Source organism: Falco cherrug, chromosome 7, assembly GCF_023634085.1.
Source record: "Falco cherrug isolate bFalChe1 chromosome 7, bFalChe1.pri, whole genome shotgun sequence".
Taxonomy (NCBI): domain Eukaryota; kingdom Metazoa; phylum Chordata; class Aves; order Falconiformes; family Falconidae; genus Falco; species Falco cherrug.
The window spans coordinates 1241660-1253967 of record NC_073703.1 but is presented as its reverse complement, the minus strand read 5'-3'; the positions used below and the strand labels follow the sequence as shown (position 1 = coordinate 1253967).

At 48.9% G+C, this 12308-nt stretch overlaps 1 long non-coding RNA gene across 1 annotated transcript in view; it reads right to left on the bottom strand.

Annotated features, from left to right (window-relative positions):
- LOC114015401 (uncharacterized) overlaps nucleotides 1-12308 on the bottom strand; it is a 75662-nt gene that overhangs the window by 28951 nt on the left and 34403 nt on the right. The window contains exon 3 of the long non-coding RNA XR_003559307.2: nucleotides 964-1087. This is a non-coding gene — a long non-coding RNA (uncharacterized LOC114015401). The remainder of the gene's footprint in view (nucleotides 1-963; nucleotides 1088-12308) is intronic.

Sequence of the window (12308 nt, the reverse complement as noted above, 5' to 3'; positions counted from 1 at the left end):
GGCAGAAGGAAAGAGCGTACAAGCACATGCTGGATAGACAGTGATACAGCTTATCGGTACAGAGAAGACATAAAGAAGCACACAGGAGGAGAAGAGAACTGTATGTATTTTACTGAAACCTTATGACTTCACTGCTTTTCAAGATGTCTGGATGACCCCCAGCAGACCCAACAGGCTGCAGAGACGCTCACCTGCAGATTGCCAGTTTCAGTGCAGAGCAGCTTAGCAGAGAAGAAGGGTTTTCAACTGGCATACAGAGCTTTTTTGCATTGTGATGAGCTCAGGGAGGGAGAGGGTGTCATTTCCTGGCCATCCACTACCAGTTTGTCACCCCGTTTTGCAGCTGTCAGCAGAATGAAAGGGAGGGCAAGGGCTCTGTGGGTCATGTGTGCTGGAAATATACAATCCGTGATGTGGAGCAGGTCCTATCTCAAAAAGCTATGTTAGATAACCTTACCCTGCTACTGCCCTGAATCTAAAGTAAAGGCATCTTTCTCCACATCATTTTAACTACCACTTAAGAATGCTAAAACAGCCAACCAATTTGATTACACAAAAATTTTAGAGTCAGCAAACTATCTAGTTAAATGATGTGAATAGAAATGTTACTTCAACAGCAACTGAAACCTTCTTAGGTTTCTTACCTTCTAAAGAAAATAACCCTATACCAAGGAGAAAAGAGAAGGGCTGAGGATACTGTCCTTGCAGAAGAAATCGTAAGAATATTTTAGCTATCACCCACAATGCGCCCTATATGCAGCTACGTAAGTAGCATGGGCTGCGAGCAAGTGTAGCAGTGAGTTTAGAATGGAAGCTCTGAAATCACATTATACAACTGTTTGCCCTGGTTTTGCTCTAGGGGAGAAGCTTGTACATCAGCCCATTTCCACCAGAGTGCCTCTCTACATAAACCTGCTGTACAAAAGTATAATTGTATTGTTCTGTACAAAAGCATAACGATACCTTACTGTGTGACACACACACTTCTACCCCTCAGTGGTAGAGAAGCCCTTTGTCCACGTGCCGACTGCTGACTACCAGGCGTTACTTCATTCCTCATGATCCCTGCTGGGTCAGACCAGGAACACTGGAGAGCAAAGATGGAAAAGTTAAGCAACTTAACTCTCTGGCTCTTGGGCTGCAGAAGGGGGAGGGAGCGAGGAGGCAAAGCATCTGGCTTCCCTGCTTCTCTAACAGCCTGGCGGGAAGGCTGCTGTCAATTCCACCTTCTGCCTTGTTGGAATAAAGCAGAAGTGACAAGAGGCCCTCCAGGCAGGCAGCCAGGAACCAGAAATTCAATTGAGCTACCTCCTGAAACTGGACTTTTTGGGAGACCCTTTCCCTGAAATTGTTTTGACTTTAAAAAAAAGTAAATTATTGCGGTTCGGTGCCAATTCATCAGCCCTGCTCTCCTGGTTCTCCTTTCCTCCAAGAAAGCATGATTTGCACAAAAGGATTTCCATTTTCTGGATTGCTCTACAACCAGCCTCACCTGTAATAAATACACAGACACATAAATATGCGCACACAGGCATGCACAGATACAAACATTGTTATTTATAGATACAGGCATTGCCATTGACAGATAAATACATGGGTGTGTTTCCTTGCTATATAACATGCAGAGAGGGAAGTGATATGGCAGCTGAATTTACTCTACATTCGCAGATTAGGAAACAGAGTGTGGGACATACGGTCTATCTCTAGGGCTTAGACCAACTGGTTATTGGCTGGTGCTGTTGTTCCTCTAACAAGCCCCTGGATATATCACTGTGGCTGTAGAGAAATGCAGCTGAAAGAGCCTTTCACTGTCAGCAGCAATCTGTCACTTCATGTATCTTACCCTGCCTCTTACAGCACAAAAGCGTCTGAGCTGCAAGTCGGTGTTAACAGAAAGGTCATTTTGCAGGTAGACTGTGGTATTTTTCTTTATTTCTGGGAATGTGTGGCCAGCTTGAGGCACCGTCTGGATGCTGCAGCACAAATTTCAGCTTCACATACGCCTAGCCTTAATTTAAACAATGGAGCATTTCCATTACAAACCCCATTTTTTCCCACGGATTTATACCTTAGCTATTTGGCTTTACTTTGGGGTGGACCTTCACTGAATACATTCACAGGCAGGAAGAAACTATTTTTCTTGTGCAACATCTAAACCCAGCTCAGCCTCTTTTGGTTGTAAGCTGGCGAAGGAAATTACGTATGCACACAAATACTCACAAGCACATACAAAAAGCTTACACAAACATATGCCTGCAGAGAGATCTGTTACCAAAAAAAAAAAAAAAAGACAAGCCAATGCAAATAAGCTCAATTTTTGGAGTGAATTAATTTGACTGACTTTATTATTCTAAATTATTAACAAGTATCAGCAACCTTAGAACGCAATAACCACACTAGGGCTTTCATCTAGGTTAACTGGAAACAGATAACTTATTCTGATATAAATGATATCAGTACAATATCTGTGACTATGATTCTGGAGGCAGAAACCTGACACACAAGGAGCCCCTCTCTTTGCAGCGGCGTGAGTTTAATAACTCCTGTGAGATTCTCCTCCCCTGAAATATTCCAGTGCCATGAATCACCCTCCGACAACACCAGAACCCCCCTATTTTCACGAATGCCAGCTGAAATCTGACCTCCACAGCACTTTAATCTGTTTATGACTTGGTCTGCCTTAGTAAGCCCTTTTTGGTTGGTTTTTTTTTTTTTAAACTCTTTATCGATTCTACATTGATGTAGTCCAATAAAGCACATTGACAGACGCAACTTATGTTGGCTAGTGCCTCTGGTTGCAGGAGAGCCCCCATGGCATATATGACAAGAGGTTAAGCACCTTGCAAGTAACATACAGGTTACCCAGTTATCCCATGCTTACCAGTTCCACTCGATCCATCTCCGTGACTGAGATTAGGAACAACCTCCTGTTTCTCCTGCTCACGAGCAGAAATAGGAGTGTTCCTCTCTACATATCACTTCCTAATGCTACATAGAAAAGTTGGGAAATGTGAGAAGGATTTTCCCAGTCTTAAAAGGAAAAAGCTGCAAGTGGCCACCAAAAGGAGGCAAACATATCCCCACTTCTGATGGCACAGAAACCAATCTTGTGGCATCAGAGTGGGCACTGGTACCAGCAGGGCTCGAGCACCTGGGAATGGTAAGATGCCCCTATTCACATCTGCTGCACAGGTGTGGAAACAGAAAACTGATCCAGTGCCACAACACTCTACAGCAGGCAGCTAAGAATACTATGGATGTATCCTATCAGCTGGAAATGTCGCTGACATCCTCACGATATGCTGTATTCCTTGTTCATTTCTTCTGTTTCACCCAGACCTTCCCCCTGGGACTGGGGAAACACTGACTAAGGACGTCAATCAGGGAAGGTGTTCAGTAAAAGCCACAGTGCTCAGTGAATCCTAAGTGCAACATAATAGTTTTCTTGCTGTTTGGTAAGAAGGCTCAGCAACAGGGCAGAGGAGGACAGCTGAGAGCTGCAGGGACTGGAAAACCGAACTCAGTTTAGCCGCAGAGCACTTTAATGTTCCTGTTGCATTTTTCATCTAAGTATGGCAAATCCTCCCACTAAGCAACAGCCCAGGTGGCCATAAATACTGAAACGCTAACTGCCTGAACGGCATGCAGGTATTAGAGAGGGCATGCAGATAGGCATAGCGGGAGAGCAGCTGAAAGCGAAGCAGAGTGTCCTCCCAGGGAGGCAATGCCACCTGCTCACAGCGCCGGGAGCTGGCCCTGCTGCCGGCTCTGGAGGCATTTGAGAGCTGCTGGATTCTCATTCATTCGAAGCTTCCTGCAGTTACAAGGCACTGGTAAGAGTTTCACTCTTCACCAGCTGGAGCCCCAAGGCAGGGACTCTCTCCAGAGGAGCTCAGGAGCTCCTCCTCAGGGAGGAAGATGAGGGTTAGTTCGGAGAGGTTGCAGCCACTGCTGCACATCAGGAGTGACACAGCAGAGACGGCCATCGGGCACCTCCTGTGCTAATGGGAGTCTTGTGTGGTGAAACTGCAGCTCATCACTTATCAAAGAGTATAAAAGAAAACATGGAAACATGGCCTTCAAATCTGCCTGGATGTGCTGCCTCTGCACTGGCAGGACACCACAGCTCAGCCTGGCTCCTTGCAAGGCTCCCAGGGAGCCCCTGCTGCAAAAAGCAGTGTGCCATGGGACACGCACATTTAACTGCCATCAGGCCATGGGCAGCCACCTTCAGGTTCTTAGATTTTAAAAAGAAGAGCTGAAAAGCCCCCTGTGCCCTCACAGAGAACCTTGCACAGCACCAGAAGGAGGAGGATTTCCTCCCCCATTCACTCCACACGAGCTCTATGGGTACGTGGCTCCGCAGAGGGATGATGGGCAGGTGGATGGGTGGCTGTAAGTATGGCAGACAGGTCGGAGCACAGGCAGGCAGCTTGCTCAGTGCTCTAGGAATGGGGGCTGCTGGAGTTGGGGAGCATTAGTGTACTGCAATAGTCCTGGGTGATACATGATGGACACAGGAGTCTGCACTGCCTCACATCTCGCAACAGTGAAGGCTCAACCTGTGACCCCCGCAGCACGTGCCTCACTCAGTATCTACCAGAGTTCCCATATGGCAGTTGCTGAGTGATCTGGACTACTGGGGCCTGTCAGGACAAACACACCAGGCTTCCTGGCATTTCACCCAGGAGTTATGAAGCTGTCATTTGCTCAGGCTGTCTTCGAACAGTGCCAGCACGCCTTGGTACACTGCCTGCTTTTCACCTGATTGTCATTTTTGGATGCTATTACCAAGAGGCATTTTTGGAGCTTCAGGACCTGCTGGGGAGAGCGAGGCCAAATTCCCAGCCTTTCTGCCTCCCCACTTCTCCCCTGCTTTCTCTTTTCTGGAAAGTTTTCCCATGCTAAGTATAGTTCCTAACAGGTGCATGACCAGAGGGGACTGTCAGGGACGCAGCTGTCCCTGCAGAGGCCTGGATCCATCTCCATCTGTCTCACTGGAGTTATCCATGCTGTCTAGCTGAGCTCTTCGGACATGGGATGGGGGAGCATCAGAGACGCAGACAGGGAGGAGATACACATACACACACACAGAGAGAGGGAGGATGATTATTCAAGGGAATGTCACAAACAAAGCCTCTGACATCAAACTAATGCATCCTTTGAGGCTTTAAAGAGCCCTTGCCACACACAGGCAGGCTGCCAGCTAACTCATCTCCCTTTCTTGCCATGCTAACAGCCTGACGCCAAGGTCAGGCTTTAAATGAAAGCTGACTGCTTTGTAATCCCCTGTGCCTCATTTGGGGATGCCACAAGACTGGTAAGAATCAGCAGCAGAAAATATTTGACCAGGTCCAACTCCAGTGCAATGAATGAAGTGTTTCCCTTGCCCAGCCAGCTGCCAGTCCTGGCTTTCACCCTCCCAGCCCCGCACCAAAGCCCCTCCAGCCTGGGGAACTAGGGCTGGGCATGCAGGTGATATGAAGAAAGCGACACAGGTAGCTGAGATCCCTGTAACGCACCTCAGAGGGTGCACGTGTACGAAGCAGTCACAGATCATTGACCTTCAGATGCACAATTGTGACAAGGTGTCCCAACTCAGAGCTGCGGGGGCCCAGTGCTGGGGTAACCTTCCTGGAGACCAGTTGTCTCATCACTGTGTAGAGGGTATACAAATATGAGAAACAGAGATAAGTGGCAACCCTGCTCACAAACGTAAGTGCTTCCTACCCCTAAAGCATCCCAGCATAAGTTCAGGTCAATATGACATGAGGAGATAATCCTTTTGCAACACACCACTGCTCCTTTCCACTGCATGTTGCAGCCGGACCAGCTGACCTGTTCTGCAGATCTGGGCCCTGGGATGTGTGCTGCGTTAACAAGCTGGCTTAGCTTAATAGAAGGGTGATGAAAACCATATGCAGGGAATAAGATGGTACCTTGACATCAGCACCACCATTGCTGAAAGAACTAAGAACGAGGTTTCGTCATTTGCAGTGTGCCACTGCAGGCTGCACTCCATGCGTCAGCCACAAAGTCCAAGGTCTGAACCCAGGGAACCCAGAGACCAACTAACTGCTAAAGGGCAGCATCTTAAGCTGCAGGAAACTGAGCTGCACCAGCCCTCAAAAGTCTGTCTGGGGCTCAGCAAAGTGGGGGGATGGTCTGGGTGAGACAGATGCATATAAATATTCGGCAGAGGGAAAATCTATTCCCCTTCTTTAATTCCCTTGTTAAAATAAAACCATGCTGCTGCTAGCAAGCTTCTGCACAGTCACACCCTCCCGAAGGAAGAACCATGATCCCAGGGTCTGGGGCGCTGCAGCCTGGGAGGGGACTACGCTCGCCTTCAGCTGCAGGGACAAGCTCTGCAGCCAGGCAGGTGCCACAAGGCAGTGCGCCCAAACGGCACTGCCACCCACACTGCCCACGTATCCCTTTCCTCCTAAGGGGCAGGGCTGAGTGCACACAACAGCGATGTTTGGGGCCTCTCTGCTCCCAACACCACGTTTTACCAAGGCACTACTCTAACACCTTCAGACGTGGACACCAACAGAAGTTTCATCGGTAGGAAGAGCGGGATCAAGTCCAGATTTACTAACACCAACACTGATTACAGGGATGGCATCACCTTAACCTTTTCCTTCAGCTGCCTTCCCTTCTTATGTCTCAATTCCTGTCTCCTCCTCCAGGTTTTCAAGGCTAGGTATGGATACTTTCCTTCACTCCTTTTACAACAACCCTTTTCAGAAAGAAGAGCTGACTGAAGCTCTTTGGGTCTCGAAAGACTATTCCATCACGTCGGTGCTGACGGGGCTGGGACTGCCAGACTGAGTTATCACAGGTCCTGCCCTCCCCTGCCGTTAATAGGTACTCACCAAGGGAGCATTGGTGCCGCCCAAGCAGAGAAGGTCAACCCCAAGCTGCAGAAGCCTCCCACAATTAGGAAAGAGGCATCAAAGGGAAGGAAAAAAAATATATCCGAGGCATCTGTCCTTTCTAGACATCTCTGGAAAGTCATAATCAAGCTCAGACAGCCCCAGGGAGGGAATGAGTTACACGGAGTCACGAACTTTCATGATCAGCTCACCTTGCATCAAGGAGACTCCAGCCAGGCATCATCTCCAGCCCTGAGCCCAGTGTCTCACAACACCCGTGTCACACCATCTGGCATCTCTTTCTGTCCCAGTTCAATGCCTCCCTGCCCAGCGGAGGGTCGCACTCCTGTCCTGTCAGCAGGACCTACGCGACTGTGCAAGTGGTGAATTTGATTCACAGTGAGCTGGGACTACACCTACTGAGGAAAGGAGGCACATCCCATCATTCAAGTGATAGTAAAAACACAGTAGGAGTTCTCACACACTAGCATCGCTCACTCCAATTCAGGAGTGCTGAGCTATTCAGGAAGGCTGCTGCTGTGGGAGGAATACCGTCAGGATGCAGAATCACTAGCTCTAAAGTGTATCTGCGCCCAGGAAAAAGGGACACCTCTTACCAGCTCTGGGTCAGTCCTGGGTGTCATGCAGCTGTTGGGCCAAGAAAATACGTGGCTAACACTTGTAACTCATTTTTCTACCACAGCCTGGTAGCCTAATGCCCAGAGTAAACCAAGACAGAAGCAATGCTCAGGGAAGTCATCTGCACTTGAGCAGCACAGCTGGAACATCTGCAGCATTATGCAATCCCCTGCCTGGCCAGACATGGTATTGTGAAAGGGTTTTTCCGCCCTTCCATGCCTCCACCCAGCTGAAGAAGAGCTGAAAACTGCAAGACAGTAGAGAAGTAAAATTCTCTTTGCTTTTAATCCCAGATTAAGCCTGCCTTGAGTGCCAGGGCTCCTGCCAGCACCCCAGCAACGAGCACCTTCACCCCCTGAGCACACTGGTGCCAAACAGGACGTGGTCACCAAACACAGGACCTGGGCTCTGCCCTGGGCCAGGGCCATCCAGCGCCACCAACCTAATGCCAGATCTAAGCCGCCTTGGTCAAACTTCGCACCTGTACTTCACGGTATGAACAACAATCCAGCAGCATGTGATACGCTCCACAGGATTAAAGTTGGTGAACTAAGAATCTATAAAGATATCATCCAGATGGGTATCAGCACTGGAAGCCCCAAACGGCCCTGAGCCCAGACTTTACTGTGATGCTTTCAGAAACAGGAGGGGTGTTCTTCAGTCCCCCACTCCTGGGGCCCTGCGTCTGCATGCAAAATTCCACTTTTGTTATTGCAAAAATGGCACTCCTGGCTCTCACAGCTGAAAAGTCTGAGAAGGTGGCTCAAGGATTAAAACCCTCCTCCCCAGACCTATGGTAAATAAAAGCCAGATTTGTAAACTATAACAATTTTAAGCCAATTTTGTGACCATCTCAGGCAGTTCTGGAGGTATGGGGCAGAATAAAGGAGGCTGAGCCATGAGAACTGGGATGGCTCCCTCTGATGTGCAGATTTCTGGAGGTAGAGAGGCACAGGAAACAAAAGCAGCCATTTGAGAGACATTTACAAATGGACTTTTGAGCCAAAATTTCCTCTCAGTCATGCCTGCACATCTCTGTAAACCTATCTGGCCTCTGCACTGTGGTTTGAGGACAATTTGACCTGGAATCTGAACAATACAGTTAAGCATTGGATCAGCAGAAAAATGATTGCAGACACTTATTATTGCTTGCTACTGGAGAGTTATTGTTACTACAGAACGTTTGTTTCCCTGAGCCACATTGTGTAAGTGTCGGTGCCTTTGCTAGATTTAATGGTCCAATTATCACGGGCTATGTCACCTCCTCCCCATTCTACATGATGAGACCTGCTCTCCTGCCTTCATTCCCCTCTCCTGTTTTGCTAGCAGGCAAACACACCTTTGCCGCTCCTTCATGGGTAGTCTTCTTTTTAATTTCTCCCATGCTCAGGGCTGGTGGGGGCTGGGGGAAGCCAGACAAGTAGAAGAGGCAGTCTCTGCACTGGGTATCTCATGCTAAAGATGGCCAGCTGGGAGTGGGTCTTCTTCCCTGGGTGAAAACCTAAGTTTTTACCTACTTGGTGAAAATCTAACCAGAAGTTCTCATTAGAGTTGAAGTCATGTCAAGCTCTCCTCCCAAACATTGCAGTAAGCCACTGTGCTGGTCTCCAGGTGCTCCAGCCTCTGTCATACACAGCCTGCTCGGCGCCCCAGCAGGCTTCACCCGGCATTAACAGCAAAAGTTTTGGCAGGGATGCCCAGGGAAAAAAGGACTGACAGGGCACTGCCAGACAAGGAAGTGCTTCCACCACCTGAAGTAGCTGTAAGGGGGTTACACCTGGCCATAGACCAACCAGTCTCCTATTAGCCCCACAATCCCTCTCTAAGGGATATCCTGCAAACCTTTAGTACACAGCTGCTTGTAGAGCAACACCTGGGCCAAAAACCAATATAGACACAGGAACGGTTGATGCCACTCCTCCCCACCATGGTCACTCTACAGCAGGGCCATGGGAGATTAAATATTAAATAAAGAGCACAAGAAGGGGCAGAGGCTGGCTGGGATGGTGGGGAAGGGGCTCTTCTGCTCTTCTAAGAGCAGCCTGCAGCGGGTCATCCAGGACCTATCCTGAACACCGTACCTGAGAACATCAGCTCCTTGCCAGGATATCGAAAGAGCCATATAACAAACAGCACTAGAGAGTTTCACAACAGGATCAGACATTTATGTGAATAAGAACCGCATCCACAGCGACACTAGCTCAAATGAAAATTATAACAGCTATTGATTCTCATGCTTCAGGGTATAAGCTGCCTGCCAGCTGGGGTCAGGGGGAAATCTCCCCCCATAGGGTAGTATTGCACAATTATGGGCATTATGGGGTTTTTATGCCTTCCTTTAAGGCATCCGGCCTTGGCTTCTGGTGGAGACAGGATACTGGGCTGGAAGGACTATCGGTCTGTTGAGCTCAAACAGTTTTTATGTCCTAATACAAAATTAATGGTTCTCTCAGTGAGACTCCACACAGCAAAGCTGCCTGCTCTGTGCATTGCAACTGGCAGAACAAAAGTGGGGCTGAAAACTCCTTTCTTCCCAATGCTCCTTGATGCAACACAACCCTCAGACCCTGCCCAGGCTCACTGACTCACACTAGCTACAGTCACGCCACACTCTCTGGGGATCAACGTGTTGGTGTCGGACCCTGACAGGCACAGCATGCTGCAGTCCTGAGCTCCTACGCTCAAGAGATCCCTCAGTCTTCTGCCTCCTATGCTAGGGATACCAGATCCACAAACCTCTGCAGCAGCAGGTATAATGCAGGTGGGTGGCAGGCACCTGTGTCCTTTAAACCAAGCCTTCCAACTGTACCACCTCTTCAAAGGCCTCTCTCACTGACGAAAGGGCTGTCTGTCAGATTAGGCAGGCAGTGGAAGCAGAAACAGCTGTCTTAAAAACTGCATTTCAGGATCCACATGGAGGTCCCTTCTGCTTGTATGAACACCTCATTCATCATTCAGATAGCCAGACAGAGCTACTCATCTTCATTTGACGACACCTTTTATCTACAAACACCTAGATTAAGACTCACAACCAGCCTGTGAACAGGTCAGGATCTTTTTACCAAGCCAAGGGCACACTTTCCTGGCTCACATGCAGCACGGGGCTGGAGACCGGAAGAACTGCTTGCTCGGATCATAACTTTTACAGCAGGACTTTTCTGAAAAGTCACTGTGCCCCCACTGACTCGAGCAAGCAGGTTTTGTTGAGCTGATTATTTTGGTGTTGAAGTGGAAGCCGAGTTCTGCAACTGCACTGTATGTGGTTGACTTGTGGCTTGCCCTAAGGGAGCCAACGGCACTACTGGGAATCCTCACCCAGGAGTCCTGACTCAGGCGTTCTGCAAAACCACAGGACCTGCTGTTTCTGTGCTCACCTTTGTGCTCCTGTATCTCTGCTGGGGCCAGCACAGTGCTGGAAATGGCAGGATCTGAACTGCTTTTGCAAAGGCATAAGGGGATCTTGCTGTCCCCACGTGCTCAGGCGTGCTCCCATCCCCTACATGGCAATGCATGCAGCCCTTTCCTACGTCCCCTGCCCACCTTGGCTCACCGGCTGGCCAGGTGAGAGCCAGCCTGCCAGGCAGGTCCCAGGCTCACCATGCCATCCGTGCCCTGCCAGCCTGCCCACACAGACTGGCTGGCCAGCCACCAAACTTGCTGCTCAAGTTAAATAACTTTGGTGGCTGCATGTGGTCCTTGGGGCTGCGGTCTGACACAGGACACCTCTACCCACTGGTCAGATTGGGCCGGAGACAGTCAATGTGCACAAGAACAACTGGAGGAGAGCTGGGATTGACAGGCATCCTCACCACAGACACTGGGTTGCCTTAAAGTATGGTATACACATCCCATTAAGTGAATAATTGCTCAATATTACCTTATGGGGGGAGCTTTCACCCTGAGCCCAGCTGGCAAGCAACTTATTTCACTGGGGAAAAAAAGACTAAAAAAAGAGGACCCAACTCTGAAACAGAGAATTTCTCTTGGTACTACTTAGACCTCAGTGACAAAATGACTGCACAGAACAATAAGTTAGAGATCCAGAGCCCCTGTGTCCATCCTGTGACTCTAAACACTGTGGCAGCCTCTGCTTTGTTCCACTCCAATCACAGCACTGTGCTAAACTCTTCCTTCACCCCCACTGGCTCCATCTATCTAGGGCAATAACGTCCTTATTCATACAGGGATGTTGACCAAATCATAAAAAAGATGTAATGACACTGTCTCAGCTGACACACTGATCGATGCTTTTCATGCAAAATTATGCTTTCTGTGACTAATAAATATTGATCTTTTTTGTTGCTGTGTAGCACTGCAATAAAAAGTGACTTAAGTATCTGCCAGCACAGAGCATCCTACATCGCTTTCCAGCTCCCAGCTCCCCTGCAGCCACCCTGCAGCGCCCCTTTGCATGTCTTACTGTGCTTACATCTGTCTGAGCCCGTCCCACCCTGATGCCAGAGCACCGTGTGTGACCCCAAGGAGAGCACAGCATCTCTGTGAACATCCACCTCCCTTTATTTTTCTGTCCTTTGAATGGTACTTATGTTACAGCAGTTCATAGGAAGAAGTAGAAATGAAATGGAACTGGAGTGAGTGCTGGTGAGGGGGAGCAGGGTCACATCCTGGGCACATTTAGGATAATAAACAAGAGAAACTGGGCCAAGTGCAGAGCAAATGGAAACATTTACAACTACTTGGCAGGGGAATCGTGTAAGTGCTAATGGGCATGGTCAGACTGCTTGAAACTCCTTAAATCAAAGCTATGGAGCTTGGTAGCAAGTGCCTGGT